The sequence below is a fragment of the Loxodonta africana genome, chromosome 4 (assembly GCF_030014295.1).
Source record: "Loxodonta africana isolate mLoxAfr1 chromosome 4, mLoxAfr1.hap2, whole genome shotgun sequence".
In the NCBI taxonomy this organism is placed as follows: domain Eukaryota; kingdom Metazoa; phylum Chordata; class Mammalia; order Proboscidea; family Elephantidae; genus Loxodonta; species Loxodonta africana.
In genome coordinates, this window is record NC_087345.1 from 38308596 (window position 1) to 38316352 (window position 7757).

Consider the following 7757-nt stretch of genomic DNA (forward strand, 5'->3'; position numbering starts at 1 on the left):
ATGATGACTCTTAACAGGGTTAACTGTCATAGTAAAAATGGTAATTGTAGAAGGAGTAACTGTGAAAGAGTAGACTAAGGGGAAGGCACTGCTGGTCTCAGTGGCCGAACCCAAACTGGCCAGGAAGGGTGAAGCCAAGATGACTATTGGAGAACCTGACCAGATCAGATGGACACCTGCAGCAGACCTAAATGGCTGGTACCTGAGTGACCTCATCCTTAGGACTTTGCCCTACTATAGGGCCAACTGTTAATGACTCTTTTGGGCTGGTAAAATGATTGAGAGAGGGAAGTTGTCCTCCAAGTATGAAAGAACCATGGCTAGAAAAGCCAGGGGGTGGCCTGCAGTATGATGGATTGCTTTTGTGTGGCCTTTCTCGCCACAGTCTTGTAACTCCCACCCAAGTGATTGGTTGGGACTGTGCAAATAGGGTAATTGTGGACCACGAAGGGGACTGGTCAGTTTTGCCATCCCTCTGGGCTTGAAATGAGCCATCCCAGAAGCAGGAAGGAGAGGATCGCACCACCACCAAGGAAGGAAACCCAAGAATGGAGTATGTCCTTTGGACCTGGGATCCGTGCACTCAGAAGCTCCTGGAGCCAGGAGACCAAGAAACAAAGACAGCTGTGATACAGAAGACAGCGACAGGCAGTGGCAGAGAAGCGGCAGCAGGAGAGGCTAGCAGCAGACTGGCAATACGGCACAATAGGCTTCTGGGTTCATGGATTGAAAATGTTCAGTGCCTTTGGTCTGAAGCTTACCGGCAGAGTGGGGTGCCTCTGGGCACTTATCAGCAGAGCTAAAAGAGCTTTGTAACACTTGCCTGATCAGGTCAGAGGTCCAGGGCCAGAGAGAGGCGTGCCTGCAGCAAGGCTGGGAAAAGGCTGTCCTGATGGAAGAACTATATCCTGAGCATTCCTGAACCTGAATTGTAACCCTGTTACTTCCCTAATGAACCCCATAATCATAAGTATTGTCTGTGAGTTCTGTGTGGCCACTGCAATGAACTATCAAACCCAGTAGAGAAGTAAAGAGTGCCACGGGAGGGACGGTTGGTGTCAGAATTAGCAAAGATGGTGGAGAGAGGAGGCATGTCTGACCTCCACCTCATAGGAATCAGCCTTGGGCCATTGATCTTGATTCTCCTTTCCCCTTTTGAAGTTAGAGGAGGTCAGACGCCACCACCACACCATTTTTACAATGACCGTGTTCGGAAACATGGGTTTTCTTTTGTTTTGTTAATGGGATCATACCAGAGTAGGGTGGGTCCTAAACCTAATCACTTCTGAGTTATAAAAAGAGCAGAATAGACACAGAGACACAGAGGAAAGATAGACACGAAGGAACTCCCAGGGCTACAGAACAAGCAAGGATCCTCCCTTGGAGCTGATACCCTGTTTTGGGACTTTGCAGTGCAGTAGGTTTCTTTCCTATGTGACCTCTCTGGCCTTGAGTTTATAATTCTTTCAGAAATGATTGGTTGAGCCACAGCCTGCCTTGGGATTGGTTTATTTTGTTCATCTTGCAGGGATTGGTCAGTTTACTATGCAAATAAAAAAAAAAAAATTGGGTGTGTAAAACCAAACCTATTGCCATCAAGTCAATCCTAACTCATGGCAACTCCATGTGGTTTTCTTGGCTACAATCTTTATGGAATAAGATTGCCAGGGCTTTCTTCTGCAGCATCACTGGGAAGACTTGAATCATCAACTTTTTAAGTTAGTAGTTGCATGTAAACCATTTGAACCACCCAGGGACCTAGCCTCCAAACTGGTGAGAAAGTAAATTTCTGTTCTTTAAAGCCACTCACTTGGAACTAAGATAACACCCAAAAAGGAAAGGCCCTGTCTATGGACACCCTCGGCGAGTATTTTGTTTTATTCCAGTGGTTCTCAGTAGGAGGCACTGCCATTTGGAAATGTGTTCAGATATTTTTGGTTGTCACAATGACTAGAAGAGCCACTGGCATATAGCGTCCAGAGGATAAGGATACTAAAAGGCCGTCAACCCAAGTGACAGCTCTACATGGAGAACTGTACCATGCAATATTTCAGCAGTTACTCTGGGCACCAGAAAAAATAACAGTAAGCATCCATTCACTTAAGGTAACTTCTCTTAATTACACATGACACATTTAGTTTAATCTGGAACCTGCAGGGAAAAAAAAAAAAAAAAAGGACATGAATTTCAACACTATTCAACCCATTACAGGTTTTTTCTACTACAGTCTATTGGTTAAACCAGTCAGAGCCAAACCCATGGAGAAAGGAAATAGACCCCATCTCTCAATGGGAGGAATGTCAAAGAATTTGTGACCATCTTTAATCTGTACCAGACACAAAGTCTTCATTAACCATTGCGCACACATATAGCTTTAACTATTTATGTTCCTATTTGCTATTGCTCTGATCTGTATAATTTCCAAACTTCAGCAAATGTCTCTCTCCTCCAATTCTGTATAACTTTATTACTGCTGACTATGAAAAATATCGCATATTTATTCACAGTTAGTCAACCACCTACCATGATACCTGGCCCATAGTAGTTAAACAATGAATACTTGATGATAAATGACCACATAAAATTGCTGTTGTTAGTTGCCATTGAGTCTATTCCAACTCATAGTGACCCCATGCATGCAGAGTAGAACTGCTCCATAGAGTTTTCAAGGCTTTGACATTTTGGAAGCAGATCACCCAGCCTGTCTTCCAAGGTGCCTCTGGGTGGATTTGAACCATCAAACTTTCAGTTAATAGTCTAGAACTTAATCATTTGCACCACCCAGGGATTCCTATATTAAGTAATGCCTTCTTTTTATTATATGACAGCAAGTGGAAGCTGTTTTAAAGATGCTTCCAATTTTAGCAAGAAGTAAGTGAATGCTATCTTGAAGAGTCTCCCTCATTGATTTTGTTATTTTCCCTGTGGTTACAACTACAAATTTCTTCCCTAGTTCCAAATGGTTCAACAGATTCACAGTGGTTCAAAATGATCCACTACTGCCAAAATGGACTTGACTGTTTTTGGTCTTTTTATTTATTTATTTTTTTTACTGTGTTTCACACAGTGATGTAGATCTAGATCCTCTAAGTCCACGGTTTTCAAACTTTAAAATGTATAAGAATCACCTGGAAGGCTTGTGAAAGTATAAAATGCTAGGTTCCATCCCTAGAGTTTCTGATTAAGGAGGTCTGGAGTCAAAACCAAAAAACCAAACCCACTGCCGTCAAGTTGATTCCGATTCACAGTGACCCTATAGGACAGAGTAGAACTGCCCCCATAGAGTTTCCCAGGAGCGCCTGGCGGATTCGAACTGCCAACCTCTTGGCTAGCAGTCATAGCACTTAACCACTACGCCACCAGGGTTGGAGCACAGGCATTTGCATTTCTAACAAGTTCCAAGGTGATGCCAGTGCAGGGTTCACACTTTGTGCATCACTGCATTAAATTATGCCAATAAATGTATTTCCACCAAAATTAACGAGTATTGAAATTACTTGAGATATATTTGTATAGTCCTGGATTAAACCTATAACACAGGGACTGGTGATTTGAAATCCAGATATCAGATCCGTGCCTCCCCTGTCAATGAATATCCAAACCGTCCCTGTTGAATTGTTTTAAGTAGAAAGCAGAATTGCTACCTATTTTCAGAGACTTCTATGAAAATTATCAACTGCCGATTAGTGCTTTGAAAAATAATGAGTGTTACTATTGCAGGTAAGATTCTATTAAGCATTTTCCATTTAATAGTTCTTCAGCATGCTGAACAAAGGAGATTTTTTTACTCGCATGCAGTCTAGACCCGGTTCTGTTGCCTAGCAATGCATTCCACTGTACTATTACAGTACCGTTTCCCTCTTCAGAAAAGAACAGCACACCATAGGTACTTTTTAGCTTGACCACAGTTCGCCCATGAAAGGGGATTAATAATCATTTTGTATTTAATCTAGCAGACTAAAAATTCACAAGGTGAGAAAGTTTCTTTAGGCTGTTGATAATGCATGATGTTCTTTCCTCAAAGTGAAATACTGTGATTCACAATCATTGAAGTAACTTCTTGTGATAGTCACCTTTCTGACAAAGCCATTGTCTTAGTTTCCTAGTGCTGCTGTAGCACAAATACCACAAGTGGGTGAGTTTAAAGAACAGACATTTGTTTTCTCAAAGTTCTGCAGGCTAAGAGTTAAGGGTCTCAGCCATGTCAATCGCTTCCTTGTCAGCACCCCCAGGCACTCCTTGGTTCCTCAGCAATCCTCACATGGCATCTGTCTTCCCCTATGTGTGCTTACCTCTGTGTCTAATTTGTTCTTTTTATAACTCAGAAGGAATTAAGTTTAGGACACATCCTATACTGATATGGCCTCATTAATGTAACAAAAAACTCCAGTTGCGGTCAAGTGAATTCCAACTCATGGCGGCCCCCCACTTGTGTCAAAGTAGAACTGTGCTCCGTAAGGTTTTCAATAGCTGATTTTTCCAAAGTAGCTCCAAAATTTTCTTCCAAGGCGTCTCTGGGTGGACTTGAACCTCTAGCCTTTCAGTTAGCAGCCAACAGACTCCAGTATAACAAAGAAAATCCTATTTTCATACAGGATTACACCCACAAATATAGGGGTTAGGGTTCCAATACATATTTTGGGAGAACACAGTTCCATGCCCAACAACCATCAATCAGAGAACACAGATTGCAGAGAGCTCGTCCATATCCAGCTGGGGGGCTAGGCAAGTGGGGGATTCAAAAGATATATAAAAGAGTATCTGTGGGCACATTTTGTACTCTGTAAAGCAGCAGGTTTAGACGTAATTCCTAAGACAGTGTCTCCTTGCAAGTTCTACAATGCATAAAAAAGGTAAGATTAACATCTTCGAAACAGTAGCAAACTGTATGAGACAGTCGCAATTAGGTGCTAAATTATGAGTCACTCAACGACAAGCCTCTTAAGAATTCAGAGAGCGTAGACACTAATAAGAAGAAGAGCTAGCGTTTATCAAGTGCTTCCTATATGCTAGGCACTTAAAATGCATTATCTCTTTTAATAGTCACAACAGTTCGATGAAGTCAGAATTATTATTATCCTCCTTTGCAGATGAGGACACTAAAGCTTAAAGGCTAATTAATTTGCTAGTAAACAAACCCAGGTCTGGGTTAAGTAAAGGAGAGCATGGTGGAGTGTGGCTAGGGAGAGATCCACCCATCAAGCTGCCCTTCCCCCGCCCCCCGCATCTCTCTGCATTATTCGTAAATGCAGGGCTAATTCCAGGCTGTCTGGTCCTCCGGGAAAAGACCTGAGCTTTAATTCATGCTCATAAGCCTTTGTGAATATCCATCCTTTCCCCTGGGACACAGGTAAAGGAAGGAGGATTTCTTCTGATATAGTCTGAACAATGAGTTTTGTAGAGCTATACATGATTTGCATAGAAGTAAATTTGTTGACCTATAAAAAGCACACCCTGTATTTTAATAACAGCAGAATCACATCAACCTTCCAGATTTGAATTGTTCAATAGCAACTCCCTCCAAATACCTTTTCTCCTTGATTGCATGAATAAGACCTAGTGCCTATTCCGATGAACCTTTTTTTGATTCAACTATTCCTTTAATTTGGTCTCCAACCTTGTCTTAAAGTGCCCCAAACTCTCCAAGTAACAGTGTATGATTTCACCCCAACACCCTGTCCCCCATTCTCCACGTACATGCTTAGAAAAACACAACAAAAAAATTGAATCATGTTTTCCAGGAGGCTCTTTTTTAATTGTAGTAAAAACATATATAACAAAGCATTTGCCATTTTGACATTGTTTATATGTACAATTCAGTGGCATTAATCACATTCATCATGCCAGGAGGCTTTTGAAATGAAAGAGAAGGCTGGCAGGATCTCCTCATTACTAGAGTGGGGGACTGGCATTGCATGGTCTAAAGATAAATGGTAAAGTATATGCTAATAATTTAAATTTTTTAATTTTTCTTCATGACAAGTTGAGAGAGAGAGACATTTGTAAAAGAAAGGAAAAGTCTTTCTATTTGAATACATTCGTCATTGTTGTTATTAGCTGCCATCAAGTTGGCCCCTGACTCATGGCAACCCCACCCACAAAGGGATAAGACCATAGTGATCCAAGGGGTTTTCATTGGCTGATTTTCAGTAGCAGATCATCAGGCCTTTCTTCCTAGTCTGTCTTAGTCTGAAAGCTCCACTGACACCTGTTCAGCAACATAGCAACACACAAAACTCCACTGACAAGCAGGTGGCAACTGCGCACGAGGTGCATTGGCCGGGAATTGAACCCAGGTCTCCAGGATGGAAGGCAAGAATTCTACCACTGAACCACCAATGCCCCTCTTAGTACTTCACTGGCACATTTTTTCTTGCCTTTTTAAAATAGAGGACTCACGTTTTTATTTTGCACTGAGTCCCACAAATTATGTAGTCAGCTCCACCTTCTGGCTTTAACATTGGCGTCCTAGGAGAAACTGCCATCAAGCATCTGGGTGCCTGGACAGTTCCTGCGGCAAAACCAGAGACAGCCAGGCACCCAGTCTCACCACAGCCTGCTCTTGTCTGTGCTTCCAGGATCCCGGGGTTGCTTGATAACTTTACAGAGGAAGCTCTTGACCCAGGAAGACATCACTTTCCGAAAAACTAGGGGTGCAGGAACACTTTAGAAGTGTGGATGGGATACCTCCCTTCACCCAGGGGAGGACAATGCCTAAGAGAGCAGGCACTGATGACATACTGCCTAGATTGGAATTCCACCTTCAACTTTGGGCAAATAAATGAATCCTTTGTGCCTCATTGTCCTCATTAGTAAAATGGGCTAACAGTTAAATATATTTTGTAGGATTATTATGAGGGTTAATTGTGCCTGGTACCTAGGAAGCCTTCAATAAATGTTAGCCATGAAAACGATCCCAAGGCTCCTCTTTTCACTTGGGTCTTCAGTGACTGAAAGGGAGGGAAGGTAATGAAAGGATCAGGGGCTATGCAGTCAGACAAGGTTCAAGTCCAGGTCTACAGGTGATTAGTCATGTGTCCAGACTTGACTGAAAAATGGAGATAATGCTCATTCTACCTGATTATTGTGGGACTTCATGGGTGATAACTTCTGAGAACATCTGGGTTCTTCTTCCCTCAGGCTTCTCTCTAATTGAAGACCCACCTGTACTCCATGAGCTTTCTTTAATTGTCCTAAAGAGATGGGAAGGGCAGGATATTTTAATCTTCTAAGTGTTCCTCAGAAATTTCCGAAGAGCTGACTGCTTACTAGTGTTAAAGAAGGGTAAGAGAGATACCATTCGATTGTGTTCTGTTCCTCAAGGGGGCAGACTAGTAGAAAAGAAAGCCCTGGAAGGTGCACAGGATAAATAAAGCAGAAAAAGATGGCATCAAAAACACACCCCCTACTAATGGACCACAACTACCACAGCCTCCACTAGACTGAGTCCAGCACAACTAGATGGTACCCGGCTACCACCACTGACTACTCTGACAGGGATCACAATACAGGGTCCTGGACAGGGCTGGAGAAAAATGTAGAACAAAATTCTAACTCACAAAAAAAGACCAGACTTACTGGCCTGACAGAGACTAGAAAAACACCAAGATTACAGCCCCCAGACACCCTTATAGCTCAGTACTGAAATCACTCCTGAGGTTCACCCTTCATCCAAATATCAGACAGGCCCATAAAACAAAACAAGGCTAAATGGGCATACCAGCCCAGGGGCAAGGACGAGAAGGCAGGAGGGGACA

General features: G+C 42.6%; 1 non-coding gene across 1 annotated transcript; it reads right to left on the bottom strand.

The window, feature by feature from the left end:
• Positions 1–6271: 6271 nt before the first annotated feature.
• Positions 6272–6342, bottom strand: TRNAG-UCC (transfer RNA glycine (anticodon UCC)). The gene has a single exon. It is a non-coding gene; the product is annotated as a tRNA-Gly (tRNA).
• Between the last annotated feature and the right edge of the window lie 1415 nt (positions 6343–7757).